This window comes from Pteropus medius, unplaced genomic scaffold, assembly GCF_902729225.1.
Source record: "Pteropus medius unplaced genomic scaffold, Ma_sr-lr_union100, whole genome shotgun sequence".
Classification (NCBI taxonomy): Eukaryota; Metazoa; Chordata; class Mammalia; order Chiroptera; family Pteropodidae; genus Pteropus; species Pteropus medius.
In genome coordinates, this window is record NW_024352786.1 from 9,381,815 (window position 1) to 9,389,527 (window position 7,713).

General features: G+C 43.4%; 1 pseudogene; it reads right to left on the reverse strand.

Moving 5' to 3' along the window:
• Positions 1-7,352: 7,352 nt before the first annotated feature.
• On the reverse strand, positions 7,353-7,471 carry LOC120591412 (uncharacterized; annotated as a pseudogene).
• Between the last annotated feature and the right edge of the window lie 242 nt (positions 7,472-7,713).

Genomic DNA, 7,713 nt, shown 5'->3' on the forward strand with positions numbered 1-7,713 from the left:
GCGAGCCTCCCGGGGCTGGCGGGGTAAGTAGAGGCTGGGACCCGGGGTGGGAGGGTCAGGGAGGGGAGAGGGAGCCGCCGTGGCCGCCCGGGCTGGGCGGGTCCCCACCCACTTGGGTGGAGGCAGCCGCCGGAGGGGTCGACCGAGTCACTCGCGCAAACACGCACCCCGCCCTGCACCCTTCCCCCGCCACCCCCGCCTCCCGCGCCGCCTCCGCCCCGCCCCGCCCAGTCACCCGGGGACGGCCTGACAGACACTCATTATTCCCCGGAGCCGGGCGCCGCCCCGCCGGCTGAACCTGTCCCGCGAGGCGCGGCGCTGCCGTGGGCTGGCGCGTGGCGAGGCTCCCCGCCCCGGGCGCCTCCGCCTCCGCCCCCGCCCCGGAGTCCTCGCCCGCGCTCCCACCCTGCGCCCTCCGCCCCGGAGCCCGTACCCCGCCCTCCCCGGACCCGCCGCCGCGCTGCCGCCCGAGCCCGGGGGGAAGGAAGGGCGGCGCTGCCCGCTCCGGGCGTCACTGGGCTACAGCCCGCTGCGCAGCTTCCAAAACACACAGCCGAGCTCGCGGGCGAGCCGAGGCGGGGGACCCAGGCCGGCCCCGCCATCAATCAGCCGGCACCCGCAGGAAGGGCGGCCCCGGGCGCGGCGGGAAGGGCTGGGCCCGGCGGCCAGCGCGGCCCCTCCTGGGACGAGTGCATGGAACTCTTAAAGAAAAAGCAGAAAAAGGCACCGGTGGTGAAGGAGCCGGTGGACCGGGGCCGACTCGGGAGAGAAAGAGCGGCGGGTTAAGGGAGGGCAGCTGGGCAGACGGAAACCCTAAAGTGGTCCCGAGTTTCCAAGGACAGTTTACATTCTCTTAGCAAGCTTTCTTTGTGCCCCAAGTCCCCCTCTTCGCCCGCCCCACGAAAGGGCAGCCCGGGTGGCGCCCTCGCCTCCTAGGACTTTTCTTTGAAGGTCCGGAGACCCCCGAAGCAAACTTCCCACGGGCCGGGCCTGCCACTGGAGCGAAAAAGCGACCGGTAGCAGCGGCATTTGCTCAGCCGGGCCTGCCTGCAAACTTGGCAAACTTCGGTCGGGATCATCCCGCCCGGTGGGAGAACGCGGGGCGAGCCGAGGGCTCGGCCTCGCGACCTTTCCTTTCACGTCGCTTCGCTGGGACTGAGCGCGAGCGTGCTCAGTGGCCTTCCACAGCTCTGTGAGCTGGGAGGCGGAAACGCGCGTTCTGTCCAAGCCAGGCCCCTTGGAGGACTTTGTATAGCATGGGACCCGAGTTCAATGCTTTTTGAGTTTCCTTTTAAACAATATTAATGTAATAAAGAATGCAATAAAAAAGAACAAAGGACAAATTGGTTCAATTGTCTTAGTCCTGTGTAATGTTTAAAAACGCCCCTGCTTCAGTCTATGGCTTGTTATTGCTTCAAGATGTTTTAAAGGCCCTTTCAGTTCACCGTTCTCACTTTGATGCTTCATCCAGGCATGGTACCACTCAAAACATAGAGATATAGTATATGTCTGAGCCTCATCATGTAGCTATACAGTAATATAAAGTTAGTGCTCGTAACTTCGAGTAATGAAATTGCATACTGTAAAAAATGACATACATGAAAGACCGCATGGAGAGCACCCAGAACTGGCACAGGTTCGTGTGCCATCATACTGTCCCATAAGATTAATCTTTAAAATGTAAAGGGATGAGTTGTTTTTTTTTTTTAATGAATAAAAGAAATGCAAGGGGGAAAAGTTGGATTTGTATCAATTACTAATTGCAATTTATTAATCGTTGACACCATTAAATGTATGATTGGATGTATCAGCTGAAAAACTTATTAGTAATGATTGACAACTGTTTTGCATCTCGGTGCCTGGCTCATAGTACAGGCTCAAAAAATATAGGCTTCACTCAAGGGATTCAGTGATGAAAACCTGAAGTGCATAAACCAAGTTTTTTTACATTGTTCTTGTGGGTGTGGACCCAAAGAAGAAGAGTGAAAGGTCTGTCTGAGAAAAGTAGGAGTGGCTTTGATAGGAAAGGTGGGGGGATGGAGGAAAAGACTCATCAAAAAGGTTAATTAATAAACACACTGTTCAGTACCCTGTGGGAGGCAGCTCAAATACACTTGTATAAAAATGAATCCATCCTGTTCAGGACACCACCATCACCCAGGTGCCCAAACCAGAACTGCCTGAAGTCATACTTGACACCTCCCCCTCCCTAGCCAGGCACAGCCCTGTTATTCACTGAATCCTGGACGGCCCCAATCACTACCCACTCCTTGGCCACCACCCTGGTCCAGCTTATTGCCACAGTCTCTTGCTGGTCATCCTATTTGCAGTGTGGCTGCAGTATGGGAAAGGGAGCAAAGGAATAAGAAAGCCTTTTCTAAAATGCAAACCGAAACGTGTCAACCCCTTTAATGGCTTCCCTCCAAATAAAAGTCCAAGAGTTTACTACCTTGCTGACCTAGCCTCCACCTATCATTACATATTCATCTCTCCCTGTTCCCTGCTCCCTCTCTTCTCCAGCAACACTGAGCTGCTTTCCTTTCCTTTTCTTTCCTCCAGCTCACTCTCCCTACCTCTGGTCCTTTGCACATGCTCAGTTTTCTAGATGGACTAGCCTCCTTGCCTCATCCCCAACTCCTGACCTCCAGTCTCATTTCCCTAAATTCTATTCATCCTTTAAATATTGTTTTAAATAACATTTTCAAAAAATATATCTTCTCTTACTACCATCCCTCACCCCACCTTTGGACATGTGGAGGTCCTCCTTCTTGGTAGCTCCCATGCTTCACCTCATAACATTTTAAAATTCTTTCTTCCAATTGGCTATAACTCTATAGCATTGAAATAGAAACTCCGCGGAGAAACAGACCTTTTTTTTTTTTTTGGAAATTATTCCCGTGGCCCAGATTTTTAATGAATATTTGTAAAATAAATAAATGTGAGCTATCAATAGAGAAGAAGTCATTCACAACTAGAGATGAGAGAAGGCTTTTATGGTGGCAAGTGGCAATGAACTGTACCTTTGAAATAGTGAAGAGGAGGGAAGAGGGAATTCCCCTCACTGAATGTTTTTAAGTAGGAGCGTGAGATGGTCAAAGTGGTACCTAGGTCTTCTTTTCATCCCTGATACTAGCACAGTGCCTGGCCCATGCATAGATGTTCAATAAATCCTAGATAATTGAAATATCTCTAGCTTGGTCCCTACAGCTGCTTTACTTTTGTCGCTTGAGGATAGGAGGCCAGTCTGGTTTAGGTTTGGAGTAGCATATGCTCTGTCAGTGATACCCTTTCCTGGCCCCAGCATAAATGCTCCTAAACAATCGTTGCAGTCCCAGCCTTTTTTGACATGACTGGTTGGAGAGTAGATATGTGACCTGGTTCTGGCAAGTGGGATAGGAAGGGAGATGAGCTGTGACTTATGGGAAATATTTTTCTTCCTGATAAAAAGAAAGTCTCGCAAAGATAAACCCCCAGACCTGCTTTGGGAGTTATGTGAGGATGTGATGCTTGAAGCTATGGCAGCCATCTTGTAATCGTGAGAGGAAAGCAAGGATTTGGATTTCCATACAAATAGCTCTTTTCTCATCACTAGTGTTCAGCTCATGTGTTACTTCTTTGGGGATGACTTACTTGACCACATAATCTAAAATATCCCTCTCTTCCCCATTCACCGTCCAGTCATCCTTGTTCCTTTTTTGTGGTGATTGTTACCTTTTTTCTCCATTAGAACCTGGGCTCCATGAAAGCAAGAACATTGCCTTCATTCCCATTTTCCAAGCTCCTAGAAAAGTGTCTGGCAAATATAAGGTGTCACAAAAGTATTTATTGATTAATGGATGACATCTAAACAATAACACTATGTTGAGAGACTCATTCAGGGCCTAGCAGACACAAGCTACTACAAACCTCTATTTTCTCTTTTGTGGCTTCTGTCACAGTTCTGTTCCAGGTAATCTCTTTCTGATACACACATATTCTTGACATTCTTTCTTCTTCCTCCACTTTCCTTCAGAGCTTTTCCTTCCCCAAGAAAGTTTCTCCTCATTTGATGATGGACGAAGTTAGGAAGGCAGAAAAGTGTCATATGCTTGTGAAATTATGAACAACACAGATACATCTACCTCCAAGGAAAAGAAAGTCTTAAGGTTTTTGTTTTTCTTCTAATTTAGTTGAGATATTATTGACGTATAACATATGCAAGTTTAAGGTGTACAATATGATGATCAGGTACAAATATAAATATATATATATATATATATATATATAGTAATAAGGTTAGTTAACACCTCCATCCCCTTATTTTTTGTGTGTGGTTATAACGTTTTTGATCTACTCTCTTAACAACTTTCAAGAATATATATTATACAGTATTATTAGTTATCTCTACCATGCTATATATGAGATCTTATTCATCTTACAGCTGGAAGTTTGTACCCTTTAACCAACATCTCCCCATTTCTCTCACCCCCCAGCTCCTGGCAACCACCATTCTAATCTTTGTTTCTATGAGTTTGGCTTTTTTAGATTCCACATATAAGTGAGATCACACAGTATTTGTCTTTATCTGTCTGACTTGTCTCACTTAACTCAATGCCTTTACAATCCATACATGTTGTTGCAAAAGGTAGGATTTCCTTTTGTAATAGCTGAATAATATTAATACATGTCACCTTTTCTTTACCTATTCATCTATTGATGGACTCTTAGGTTGTTTTTGTATTTTGGCTATTGTAAATAATGATGCAATGAACATGTGAGTGCAGATATCTCTTTGAGATAAAGATTTCATTTCCTTTGGGTATATACCCAGAAGTGGGATTGCTAGATCATATGGCAGTTCTATTTTTAATTTTTTGAGGAACTTTCACACTGTTTTTCACAGTGGCTGCACAAGTTTACATTCCCACCGACAGTGCACAAGGGTTCCCTTTTCGCCACATCCTCGCCAACATTTGTTTTATCTTGCCTTTTTTTTTTGTAATAGTCATTCTAACAGGTATAAAGTGATATCTCATGTGCTTTTCATTTGCATTTCCCTGATTATTAGTGGTGTCGAGCATCTTTTCATGTACCCGTTCACTGTTTGGATGTCTTCTTTGGAAAAATGGTTATTCAAGTCCTTTGCCCATTTTAAATTAGATTTTTCGTTTTGTTTTTGCAGTTGAGTTATATAAGTCCTTTGTATGTTTTCGATATTAACCCCTTATCATACAGATAGTTTACAAATATTTTCTCCCATTCCATAGGTTACCTTTTCATTTTGCTGATTGTTCCTTTTGCTGTACAGAAGCTTTTTAGTTTGATATAGTCCCATTTGTTGATTTTTTGCTTTTGTTGCTTGTGCTTTTGGTGTCATATCGGAAAATTGTTGCCAAGACCAATATTAAGGAGCCTTTTCTCTATGTTTTCTCCTAGTAGTTTTACTGTTTCAGGTCTTACATTTACATCTTTAATCCATTTCAACTTAATTTTTGTGAATGGTGTAAGATAGGGATCCAATTTCATTCTTTTGCATGTGAATATCTAGTTTTCCTAACATCAGTTTTATTAGAGAGACTATCCTTTCCCCACCGAGTATTCTTGTCTATCTTATCAAATAATAGCAGACATTTGTGTGTGGGTTTATTTATGGGCTTTCAATTCTGTTCCATTGCTCTATGTGTCTGTTTTTATGCCAGTACCATACAGTTTTGATTGATATAGCTTTGTAATATAGTTTGAAATCAGGAATTGCGATGCCTCCAACTTTGTTCTTTCTCAGAACTGCAAAGCCATATGTTTTGAAGTAAAATTAGAAACGCTAGACTAAGTGCCATCCATCTCAAAAGGACTGCAAAAGTTCCAGAGATTCTCTTTAGCATTTCTACATGTTTCTACCTATATTATCCATCACCCATCCATCCTTCCATTACCCGTTCATTCAATTTGGGATTTCAAAGAAATACTGAAGTTGAGTTAGGTGACCACAAGTTATAATAAAGGTCAAACTGGATGTATGATCCCCCCACCCCTCTGAGTAGCTCCCAGCATTTCTAGTGCAAGTCTACAATTGGAATTGTTTTGGCAGAATGATGCAACTTAAGGACAGTGGTACAAAAATAGTTGAAATGTTGGATATCGGAATTTGAGTTGAGAGCTGAAGGAAGAGGAAACTTTAGAAATCTAGCCAAAGGCTCAGTAAACTGAACATTTCAAATAGTTTGAAGAGCAGGCATTTTAGATATAATGTAATAAGTTACCTAGAAGGTTAGGAGGTGAGTAGTCAGTGGGTATATGTGAGTTTAACATTTAAAGGTGATGCAGTCCTGGGGATGGCATGGTTCAGAGTGTGCCTTTGGGAGTGTCAGACTAGAAGCAGGTGGAGAAGATCTCCAAAGATGAGGAGATGAAGGAAAGGAATGACTGGAGTATAGAACATGGTTTCACATGGATCCTGAAATTAGAATTGTGGCCAAACTTGAGATCAAGAGTAAGACCTAGGTCCTCACACCACATCTTTCACGAGAAAAAATCTCCAAGAGACTGAATGATAGCAACCAAGAGAGAATGGTTAGTCGTATCCTCCTTTTTCTATAGTTAAATCTGCTTTCCATGAATCATAATTATTCAAGTTATAAATCATTACTCATATTCAGTTATTTATTGGCTATTTTAGTAATAAATTATATTAGTTGTTTTATTTTCTACTTTTCATTGGAAATGTACTATTTCTGCTTTGTTGAGAGCTCAAATTAGCTTTTGGAGACTTATCAGGGATCTTAAACATTATTTATAATATTATCTCAAAGGGAAATGAGTTGTAATTTCTAAATCAATGACCTATACATATAAAGATATGGAATGCAACTTATTTCTAAGTTGAGGACTACCTAGATTTCTCCTGTGCTGGGAGGCAGAGTAGAGAATAGGAGACCTACAAAGTAAGATAAACTACTTCCCACTTTTCAGCTTATTTTGGAATAAGGCTGACTCTTTATGTTTCCAACCCTCTCCTCTGTGTTACAGAAAAATTATTGACATTTAAATCCTGAATTTAAGTTAGTTCAGTAAGTATCGATTGAACGTTACCATAAGTCTGGGGGTGGGTGGGGGGAATGGTGTAGGAGTGCAAGAAATATGTATAATATGACCCTTGCATTCAAGGAATTTGAAAGAATATAAATAACTTCTTAATTATTACACAATGCAGAATATAATGAGTAAAATTTAGAAAAAGATCATAATATGATAGATAAAGGGGTTATTTTTATTTTATTTATTTATTTTTTTAGGTGAGGCAACCCTTGGTTGACCTCACAGATTGCGAGAACCTTGTCAGCTTACAATCTCTTATTTTTTATTTTTATTTTTTACCCATACAGCACTTGGTCTTCCAAGGTGGTCTCCCATCCAAGTACTACCCAGGCCCGACCCTGCTTAGCTTCAGAGATCAGACGGGATCGGGCTTGTTCAGGGTAGCATGGCCATAGAAGATAGTTAAAGGGATTAAAAAGTAAATTGATTCGTTAGAAAACTATGAATATTCTTGTGCAGTTTAGTCCTGGTCGTCAAGGAGTTTACAGTCTTGCAGAAGAAATCGCATCAGGTCAGGAAATACCCCCAAAACGGAGTGGCTGATATCTGTGCTAGAACTTCACTGTTAGAGGGAGAGGGGGCTCTACACCACATTTTGGGGTCTGGAAAGGGCACAGAGCAAAGGGTCCAGTGGGGCAA